This window comes from Peromyscus maniculatus, chromosome 3 (assembly GCF_049852395.1).
Source record: "Peromyscus maniculatus bairdii isolate BWxNUB_F1_BW_parent chromosome 3, HU_Pman_BW_mat_3.1, whole genome shotgun sequence".
Classification (NCBI taxonomy): domain Eukaryota; kingdom Metazoa; phylum Chordata; class Mammalia; order Rodentia; family Cricetidae; genus Peromyscus; species Peromyscus maniculatus.
Genome location: NC_134854.1, coordinates 169,918,461 through 169,928,989, shown reverse-complemented (window position 1 = coordinate 169,928,989; position 10,529 = coordinate 169,918,461). Strand labels below are relative to the sequence as shown.

General features: G+C 43.7%; 1 pseudogene across 1 annotated transcript in view; it reads left to right on the top strand.

The window, feature by feature from the left end:
• LOC107399857 (large ribosomal subunit protein eL8-like) overlaps positions 1–10,060 on the top strand; it is a 33,062-nt pseudogene extending 23,002 nt beyond the window's left edge. Inside the window, exons 2-3 of the transcript XR_013050255.1 lie at positions 8,488–8,584; positions 8,958–10,060. The product of XR_013050255.1 is annotated as a large ribosomal subunit protein eL8-like (transcript). The remainder of the gene's footprint in view (positions 1–8,487; positions 8,585–8,957) is intronic.
• The last annotated feature ends 469 nt before the right edge of the window (positions 10,061–10,529 follow it).

The following is a 10,529-nucleotide window of genomic DNA, read 5'->3' as shown; positions in this document are numbered from 1 at the left end:
TGGGTACATCCCTCCTCATGACTCCCCTCCATAAATAAATAAAATATTGTTTAAAAATGTAAATTAATAAGCTAGAGTCAGTGATATGGCTTAATTGGAAAGGGTTCCTTATTGCTGAGTCTGAAGAGCTGGGTTCCATACCTCAGAACCACGGAGTAATAGAGGACCAACTCCTATAAATTATTCTCTGACCTCTATGCACACTACTGTCCATGCAGAAATAAAATCATACAATGAACAATAACAAAAGCAAAGGCCAGGCATGGTGACATATGCCTTTAACCCACTGTCTCTCAATATATGGGTCACGACCCCTACCAAACCTCTATTTCCAAAAATATTTACAGTATGATTCACGACAGTAGCAAAATTACAGTTATGAAGTAGCAATGAAAAAAACCTTTTGGTTGGGGGGGGGGTCACTGCAACATGAGGGACTGTTTTAAAAGGTCACAGCATTAGGAAGTAAGAAACACTGCTTTAACCCCAGCACTGGGCATGTAGAGGCAGGCAGACTTCTGTGAGTTTGAGGCCAGCCTGGTCTCCCCTAGGCTACAAAGTGAGACTGTCTCAAAAGGCAAAACAAACAAACAAACACAAAACACGAAAAATTATGAAAGGAAACTGTTTTGGTTAGGGTCTTAGTCAGCGTTACTATTTCTGTGATAAAACACCATGACCCAAAACTGTAGCACGAATCTTAACAGGTCTTATTAATAAAATCAAACCTGAAGCCAGGTATTGGGGTGAAAGCTGGAAGATCAGAGAAGCAGAACAAGCCATAGCTTCCTCACCTCACCAATTCCTCAGCTGATCCTGTTTCCTCAGACTGGATGCCTCTCAGCTGAACTGTGCTGCTCAAAAGCCTAAAAGCTTAACCAGGCTATAGTTCTTCGTCCTCACACCTTATATATCTTTCTGCTTTCTGCCATCACTTCCTGGGATTAAAGGCGTGAGTCACCATACCTAGCTGTTTACAGTGTGGCTTTAAACTCACAGAGATCCAGATGGATCTCTGCCTCCCAAGTGATAGGATTAAAGGCATGTGTGCCACCATTTTCTGGCCTCTATATCTAGTGGCTGTTCTGTTATCTGACCCCAGATAAGTTTATTAGGGTGCACAATATTTTGGGAAACACAATATCACCACAAAAAAACACACTGGGGAGGAAAAGGTTTATTTGGCTTACATTTCCACATCATTGAAGGAAGTCAGGACAAGAATTTGAACAGTGCAGGAACCTGGAAGCAGGAGCTGATGCAGAGACCATGGAAGGGTGATGCTTGATTCCTCTGGCCTATTCAGCCTGCTTTCTTATAGAACCTAGGCCATCTGCCTAGAGTTGGCACAACCCACAATGGGCTGGGCCCTCCCAATTAATCACTAAGAAAATATCCTATAGGCTTGCCTACAGCTAGATCTTATGGAGGCATTTTCTCAATTGAGGACCCTTCCTCTCCAATAACTCTAATTTGTGTCAAATCGACATAAAACTAGCCAGCACTATTATTATTAATTATTATTATTATTATTAATTTGGTCAATTTGACACAAACTGGAGTCATCTGAGTAAAAGAAACCTCGATTGAGGAAAGGTCCCATCAGTTTGGCCAGTTGTAGCTAGAGTTTTCCGCCTTGCTCACAGTCAGGACAAATCTCTGTCACCCGCCAATCCCACAGCCTATCAGACCCAACCAAGTAAACACAGAGACTTATTTTGCTTACAAACTGCATGGCCGTGGCAGGCTTCCTGCTAACTGTCCTTATCTTGGTAACTGTGCTTTTATCTTAAATTGATCCATTTCCATACATCTATACCTTGCCATGTGGCTGGTGGCTTACTGGCATCTTCACATGGTGCTGGTCATGGCGGCAGCTGCAGCGTCTCCTTCTGCCTTTCTGTCCTTTTATTTCTCCTCTCTGTTAGTCCCGCCTATCTTTCCTGCCTAGCCACGGCCGATCAGGTTTTATTTATTAACCAATCAGAGCAACTTGACATACAGACCATCCCCCAGCACAGCCAAGTGCAGACCATCTCAAACACCTGCACTCAGGCCCATGGTCCTAATCATCCTCTATACGGACCTGCTGGGTAACGCCACAAAGAACCCAAGAAAGGCTCCCACAGGACATACAGAACATCCCACAGCAGCCAGTAGACATGCCTGTGGGGGATTTTTTTTTAAATTGGTAAGTGTTGTGGAAGGGCCCAGCCCACTGTGGGCAGTGCCACTCCTGGGCTACTGGTCCTGGAGTGAGAAAAATTAAGCAGAAACTAATACTAAAGATCTAGCTTGGGCTGGAGAGATAGCTCAGAGGTTAAGAAGCACTGACTGCTCTTCCAGAGGTCCTGAGTTCAATTCCCAGCAACCACATGGTGGCTCACAACCATCTGTAACAAGATCTAGCGCCCTCTTCTGTATATAGTAAATAAATTAAAAAATAAATAAAAAATAAAATAAAAAATATCAAGCTCACCAGGCGGTGGTGGCGCACACCTTTAGTCCCAGCACTCTGGAGGCACAGCCAGGTGGATCTCTGTGAGTTCAAGGACAGCCTGATCTACAGAGCAAGGTCCAGGACAGGCACCAAAACTATACAGAAAAACCCTGTCTTGAAGAAAAAATAAAATCTAGCTCAATCCTAGGCCAGCTAACCTATTATTGATAAATAAAATTCTTTTTTCAAAGCTAAGTACCTCTCTGGTCATGAAATAGCTTGGTCAGAATTGTTAGAGTAGAAAAAGCTCCTGGTCACAAAAATAGACTCCCTGACCTGGGTGGAGACTTAAAATTCCAGTTGTGCTGGTTCAATCACTTTGGCTAAGGACCTACCCCTAGGAAGGCAGACTCACCGTACACTATACTAAAGAGACAGGTGGAATATTTAGTTATTTAAGGAGATACCATATTTTTCCTTCCCCAAATCCCCACCTCTAGTACAGAAGCTCACATAGGACCTTAAGTCTGCCAGCTTTTCTGAATTATTCAGAAAAGTGTAATTTTTCCTTTATTCATTTTTTTTCTGTTTTCTAAGCATGCTTTTCTTAATAGTTCCGGTTTTCTCCCCAATATTTTGGCCTTCCTTACTGTTATGATTTACACGGGTAGCCTCCATGAGTATGTTCCCACATGTGCAGGGAACGATGCTGGCATGCAGAAATGGTTTATTATAATACAGAGATAAAGAGGCAGAGAGACAGAAAGAGGGGAAGGGAGAGAGTGAGAGGGGAGTCGAGAGGTGCACACACCAAGGGAGTGGAGGGGAGGAGAGAGGGAAATGGGCAGAGCCTTTCCTTAAAAAGAGACTTTTTACAGAAGGTAGCACTAAGGGGTGGGATCAGAATATTAACACTCACTCTTTCTCTAAACTCTTCCTCCCTGTCATGTGGCTACATATTTACCATATCTGACCTCCATGCCAGCTTAAGTGGCATGACTTTTTCCTTTTCTCCTTCATTCTCTTCTAGGCAGCTACTGAGGTTTCATTGCTTGCCTGCTCTGTGGTTTTTCTTTTAAACTCCAATAAAATTTTTCTTGTGTTTCCATTCAAGTCCATTCTTATGTTCTTTTATTAATGAAACTAAGAGTCACAAAGGAGTCACTGATTTCTTCTATATCATTACAGGGAAGTCACCAGAGATGGCTACTCAGACACAGTTTATGGTCAATTAAAAGTCTTTCTTCCAGCCGATTGGGACTACACTCAGGTATTCAGACCCAAGTGTAGCCCTGAGTGTGCAGAGCACAGGGTTTCTGAAGGTTGATGGGGCAGGGGTGGGGATCATAAGCAAGCAACTTAACAGAAGCTAATTATCCAGAGGGAGTTCTGTATAAGCAGGCAGTTTAACAGAAGCTAAAATAAGTTAGCTAGGGCATCTTGACCTTGGGTTTCTAGAATAGAGTTGGGTAATTTTTGTTGTTTTTGAGACAGGATGCCGAGGACAGTTTTAAGAGCCATGCCATATTGCCTGCCTGAGTTAAGTTTCTGTTGTCCAGTATTGAGCCACTAACCAGAAACTTTTTTTACATGCCTGGACAAGTCCTGAGTTATTAGAAAATAACTTAACATTTCCTTATCTTTCTGCTACAGTGACCATTAGTAACAGTGTTTTGTGGTTAGGTTGCTTGGTTGGGTTGCTTGGCAACTCAACAGTCCCCTGATCTTTTCCCAAAGAAAGTTTCCTGGTCTGCTTCTATAAAACCCACCTGAGAAAAATAAAATTTTGCAGTTTGATCAGAATACTGTCTTGCTGTCAATTCTTTGTGTCTCTTATCCTTTCATTCACCATTCCCCCTTCTAGGGTCTCTGCTGAAGATCTCGCTGGCTGGGACAACAGGATTTCTCTGTGTGTAGCCTTGGCTGTTCTGGAACTCTTGACCAGGCTGGCCTTGAATTCACAGAAATCTGCCTACCTCTGCCTCCCAAGTACTAGGATTAAAGACATGTGCCCCCACTGCCTGGCAAGTTGGGTAATTTTCTATGGGATTCTACATTGAAGAGATTAAATTCTACTCAAAGCTGAAATGGCCTCAGCAAGAATACAAGATGGAGGAGCCTCTGCACTCTGCACAGTGTGAAGTGAAAAGAGACCAAGGACCAAGTCTTGAAAAATTCCAATGCTGGATGGCAAAGAAGGCTTAAAAACACTAGAACAACCAGGGAGCTAGGAGAATGGCACTGTAAAGGCAAAGAAAGAATAGTTCACATGAGCAAAAACTATTCACTTCTGTTAAAGTCATGTAAGTAAACTAGAAAACATTCTTTGTATTTAACAAAAAGAGGTTAATGGAAGACTTGAGCCTAGAAATACAAAAGAGCATGAATAATGCATATAATTCTGAAAATAAAGTTGAAGGAGTTTCACACCATGATATCAACACTTACTACATCCAGAAGTGTGGTACTAGGTGTTAAGGGCCAGCTGGCTCCACTTTTCCTCTTTTAGCTGAGCGCAGGATCACAAACAATGTTAAGTCCTGGGGTGCCATTAAAGCCCTCAGTTCTCTTTTTTGAGAAAAACATAATTCTGCCAGATGGGCAAGATGACCCCAACAACTACTCCAAAAAACAACACTGGCAATATATTTGATGTATAAATCTCCCATCTACCCAAGTGGCCAGACTGGCAGTCTCCTGTCTCTGTTTGAATTGTTCAAAATGTAACCTGGGTTGTGAACTAAGAAATTTAAGGACGACAGCATATGTAAAATGCATAAACCTGTGGTGTGTATTGTTATGTCTGCCTTGAGAGTGCCCCCAACAAGACCACCAAGGGGCCGACTTCTGATGCAAAAACAAGTTTTCTTTATTCGAGCCTGGGCAAGGACCTTGTCCAGCACTCAAATTCAGCGAATGAAGGAGGAAGCCCCAAGCATCTGTTACAAGGGGTTTATATAGGAAAAAGTTTACAAACAGTAGGTTACATGTCGTGGCATTCCAGGATTGGAAGGGGGAGCTAAGGGTGAGGTAGTTCTTTGAAGTTATTGGTTGAACTATAAACGTGAAATTACTAATGACTGACAGGATGTCTGCAGAAAGCCCCAGGATGGTGACAGGATGCAGTGTATCTATAGAGACATCTGGTCTTTGTTAAATTTTTACTACCTATATCCTGTTTTGCTGGGTGTAGGATACATACATTTAGATTTATTGTTCCAGGCCATTTCCACCTGAGTTCAGCCCCCTGGTCAACAGATGACTTGAGATGGGGGTCAATTCTCAAGCGGGCTATTGGATTTTCACCTTCATGTATAGGTTAATAAAGTCTTCTATTAGAGATCAGCTCCTCTTTGAGCATTAGCCTAGGCCAGACAAGCACTGTTAAAGAGCTTTTTCTTTGTTAATCTCTAAGTGTGTGAGGTGATTTCTTTTTGAGAAGGCATATTAGTTCTGTAACACTAGGAGGTTAGCTCATGGTAGACAGACAAACACACAGACACAGACTGGCAGACACATATACACTATAGTACCTGTGTAAGGATAACCCTCCAATTTCCTCAAATGGTTTCCATATTCATTTAGCAATATACTAATAAAATAAACAGAAATTTTAACACTATTAAGTTATACATGGTACACACTACTATGATTTTTGCTTTATTCAACAAGTCATATTCAACAAGTCATAGAAATCCCTTCAAGACATAATAGTAATTCTCAAAATATTGGTGGGAAAAGTACTAATACATGTTAATGCACAGTTGAGACTTTGATTAGGATCGTGGTAGTAGATATTGAAACTGCTGCAATAAGGTCTTATAGTGGAGTCATTTGGGCTTAAATACAAAAACATCATGTACAAGTGGAAATTTAGAACTAAGAAGTAGGGTCAAGGACTGTGGTGATATATTGTGTCCCCCAATATATTGTGTACCCTAATAAAGCTTATCTGAAGATCGGAAGAAAAAGCCAGCCTCTATATTAAACATAGAAGTCAGGCAATGGTAGCACATGCCTTTAATCCTAGCATTTGGGAGGCAGAGATTCATCTGGATCTCTGTGAGTTCAAGGCCACATTGGGGAACACAGCTAGGCATGGTGACACACTCCTTTAATCCCAACACTAACCATAGAGGTCTGGAGGTCAGGACAGATAGACAGGAAGTGATACAGCTTGTGGGCCCTGAACCCCCACTGTGAGTGCCTGCCACCTTGTTTGCTGACCTTGACCAAATGTCCTCCCTATGCAGATTCCCTGCCGGTTTCCTTCTTCCTGAAGGATCACCAGAGGTTCTTTGTTCGCGTATCCTGCATTTAGTGTAAACAGCTTAGATGCAAGAAGGGGATCCTCCATTGTGCTGTAAGCCTGTATTTAAGGTTTCCACCCTCCTTCAATAAACGGCATTCGGCATTCGGCATTTGGCATTCTGCTGTGGCAAATGACTCGCTGTCTCTTGTCTCTTATTTTTTTAATCCACAGCCCCTCGCTCAGACATGGTGAATGGATAGCGGTAGTGCAGGCGTTACCGCAACAATAGCTGGATGGAGGGAGGAAGTAAGATGCAAAACAGAAAGGAATATAGGCATGGTTATACAGGAAGTACATCTCTTTGGAAGCTGAGGAGTTGGTGAGGTGAGGTTGGTTCTGGCTTGTCCTATTCCTTGATCTCTTGGCTTTCTCCCCAATATCTGGCTCCAGATTTTTTTTTTTTTTTTTTTTTTGGTTTTTCGAGACAGGGTTTCTCTGCGTAGCTTTGCGCCTTTCCTGGAGCTCACTTGGTAGCCCAGGCTGGCCTCGAACTCAGAGCGATCCGCCTGGCTCTGCCTCCTGAGTGCTGGGATTAAAGGCGTGGGCCACCACCGCCCGGCTAAAGAAAGATTTTTTGTTTGTTTGTTTGTTTGTTTGGTTTGTTTTGTTTTTTTCAAGACAGGGTTTCTCTGTGTAGCTTTGACAGGGTTTCTCTGTGTAGCTTTGCGCCTTTCCTGGAACTCGTTTTGGAGACCAGGCTGGCTTCGAACTCACAGAGACCCGCCTGCCTCTGCCTCCCGAGTGCTGGGATTAAAGGCGTGGGCCACCACCGCCCAGCTCCAGGTTTTTATTAATAAGGTGTTTACCAATTGTCTTACAAGGGACAGATGGAAAAGTGTCAAAAGATAATGTCAGGGATGAAGGCAATTCTGGCTAAAAAACTCAACAGGCCAAGACAACCATGTATCACCTGCAGCTTAAAGGGGGAGGGTGTCAATCAAAATTCTAACCCATGTGAAGAGACACCATGACAACTCTTATGAAGGAAAGCATTTAATTGGGGCTGGCTTACTGTTTCAGAGAGTTAGTCCATTACCATCATGGCAGGAAGCATGGTAACATGCAGGCAGACATGGTGCTGAAGAAGGAGCTTGAGAGTTCTGCATCCAGCTCCACAGGCTGCAGGGAGAGAGACACTGGACCTGGCTTGAACATTTGAAATGCTAGAGCCCATGCTTCCCTCAAGACCACAACTCCTTATTCCCCTTGATTAGTGCCCTTCCCTGATGACTAAGCATCCAATTATCTGAGCCTATGGAGACTATTCTTATTCAAACCACCACAGATAGGGAATCTAATCAGATACAGAGAGTTAGGTTCTAACTAACTAAACTGACTAAGCATAGTTCTTTGCTAAAACTGGAGTTTTGAAATTTTTATTTTTGGGCTGGAGAAATGGCACAGTGGATAAAAGTATTGTTGCTCTTGTGGAGGATCTTGATTCTTGTCTTGGTTAGGATTTCTAGTGCTGTCATTAAACACCATGACCAAAAACAACTTGAGGCAGAAAAAGTTTATTTCACCTTATTACTTATAAATCCATCCCTGACGGAAGCCAAGGCAAGAACCTGGAGGCAAGAACTGAAGCAGTCATGGAGGACTGCTGTTCATGGCTTGCTTACCTTGCCTTCTTATACCATTCAGGACCACCTGACCAGGGGTGGCACTGCCCCAAGTGAGCTGGGCCCTCCCACATCAAACATCAAGAAAATGCACCATACTCTCGCTCCTCCAGCAGAACAAGATGTCCAAAGGAAAGAAGGCCAAGGGGAAGGAGGTGGCATTGGCTCCAGCTGTTGTGAAGAAACAGGAAGCCAAAAAGGTAGTGAATGATATGGATTCACAACATGCCCCCACGATTGGGCATGGTCACGCATGCCCAGAGGAACCTAGTCATTTCCACCTAGTCATTTCCTGATCAAAATGTCTTGCATGACCAGGACCCCATGGCTGTGCGTGGTTGCATAAAGCACTGCACATCCATGTGATCTACACGAATGTGTGGAATAGCCACATGGCCTGTGTGTGCATGCCCAGCCTTTATAAGCCGGCGCCATGATTCTCCCTTCACTCACATGTCTTTCTGCAGGCCTGTGCACATCTGTCCCTCTCCCTTATCTTAATAAAACTATTGTTAGTGGATTCTGTCGTGTTTTGTGACTTTTCCTCACAGGGTAAGAGCGCTGCAAAAACCAACAGTGAAACCTTTGTTTGAGAAAAGGCCTACAATCTTTGACATTGGGCAGGACATCCAGCCCAAAAAAGATCTCACACACTTCCTCAAATGGCCCCCCACTGCATTAGGCTGCAGCAGTAAAGGGTCATCCTCTATAAGCGGCTCCAAGTACCTCCTGCCATTAACCAGTTCCCCAGGCCCTGGACCGGCAAACAGCTACCCAGCTGCTTAAGCTTGCCCACAAGAACAGGTCAGAGACAAAGCAGGGGAAGAAGTAAAGGCTTTTGGCCCATGTTGAAAAGAAAGCTGCTGGCCAAGGGGACATCCCAACTTAAAGACCACCTGTCCTTTGAGCAGGAGTCAATACAGTCACCACCTTGGTGGAGAACAAGAAGTCTTATCTAGTGGTGATTGCCCATGATGTAGACCCCATTGAGTTGGTAGTCTTCCTGCCTACCCTGTGTCAAAAGATGGGGGTCCCCTACTGTACCATTAGGGGAAAGACCAGGCTATGGTGGCTGGTCCACAGGAAGACATGCACCATTGTTGCCTTCACACAGGTTTACTCGAAAGACAAGAGTGCTCTGGATAAGCTGGTGAAAGCTATTAGGACCAATTACAAAGACAACTACAAATATGATGAGACCTGCACCATTGGGGAGGCAACATCCTGGATCCTAAACCTGTGACTTGAATTGCCAAGCTGGAAAAGGCAAAGGGCAAAGAACTTGCCACTAAACTGTGTTAAATGTACACTGCTAAGTTTTCTCTTCATAAATATAATTGTAAAATGTGGGCGCCATGGGCCCTGGCCCCCGACTGTGAGTGGCTGCAGCCTTGCTTGCTGACCAGGTGTCCTCCCTATTCAGATTCCCTGCCGGTGTCCTTCTCACCTTAGGATCATCGGAGAGCTTACCGGAGGTTCTTTGTTCCTACATCCTGCTTGTGGTGTAAACAACTTAGGTGCATCCTGTATTTGGTGTAAACAACTTAGATGCAAGAATACAGAACATTGGGTCTAGAATGTAGACCATTGGTAGCGAACTTCTGCCCTCAGGGGATCCTCCATTTGTGTTGTAAGCCTGTATTTAAGGTTTCTTCCCTCTTTCAATAAACGGCATTCGACATCCAATCATACGAATGACCCGCTGTCTCTTGTCTCTATTTTTAATCCGCAGCCCTTCGCTCAGACATGGTAAACGGGTATTGGTAATGCGGGCGTTACCGCTACAAATGGAGGTTCCTACCGAGATCTGGGAAAGAAGGACCAGCTGACGGACACTCTTGGAAGGCCGGCCGGCATTTTAAAGGTAAGAGTGAATTGAAATGGGTACAGCTAGCTCACAGTCAGTTAATTGGACTGTTGAAGCAAGAAGGCACCAAAGTTAAGTAAGGGCAAGACAGCTTAAGATTTTAAATGAAAAAGGGAATCTTCCCAATAGAGAAGAGGGAAGGAAAGGAAGTTTCCCGTTAGAAAAGGGAGAAAAATTTTTAATCAAGAAAAAAGAATTTTCCCGGTAAAAAGGGGAAAAATTTTTGAAACTAGGCCTAAAGATTGGGGCCTTGTAGAGGAAGGATGAAGGAAAGAGAGAAACCTCTTC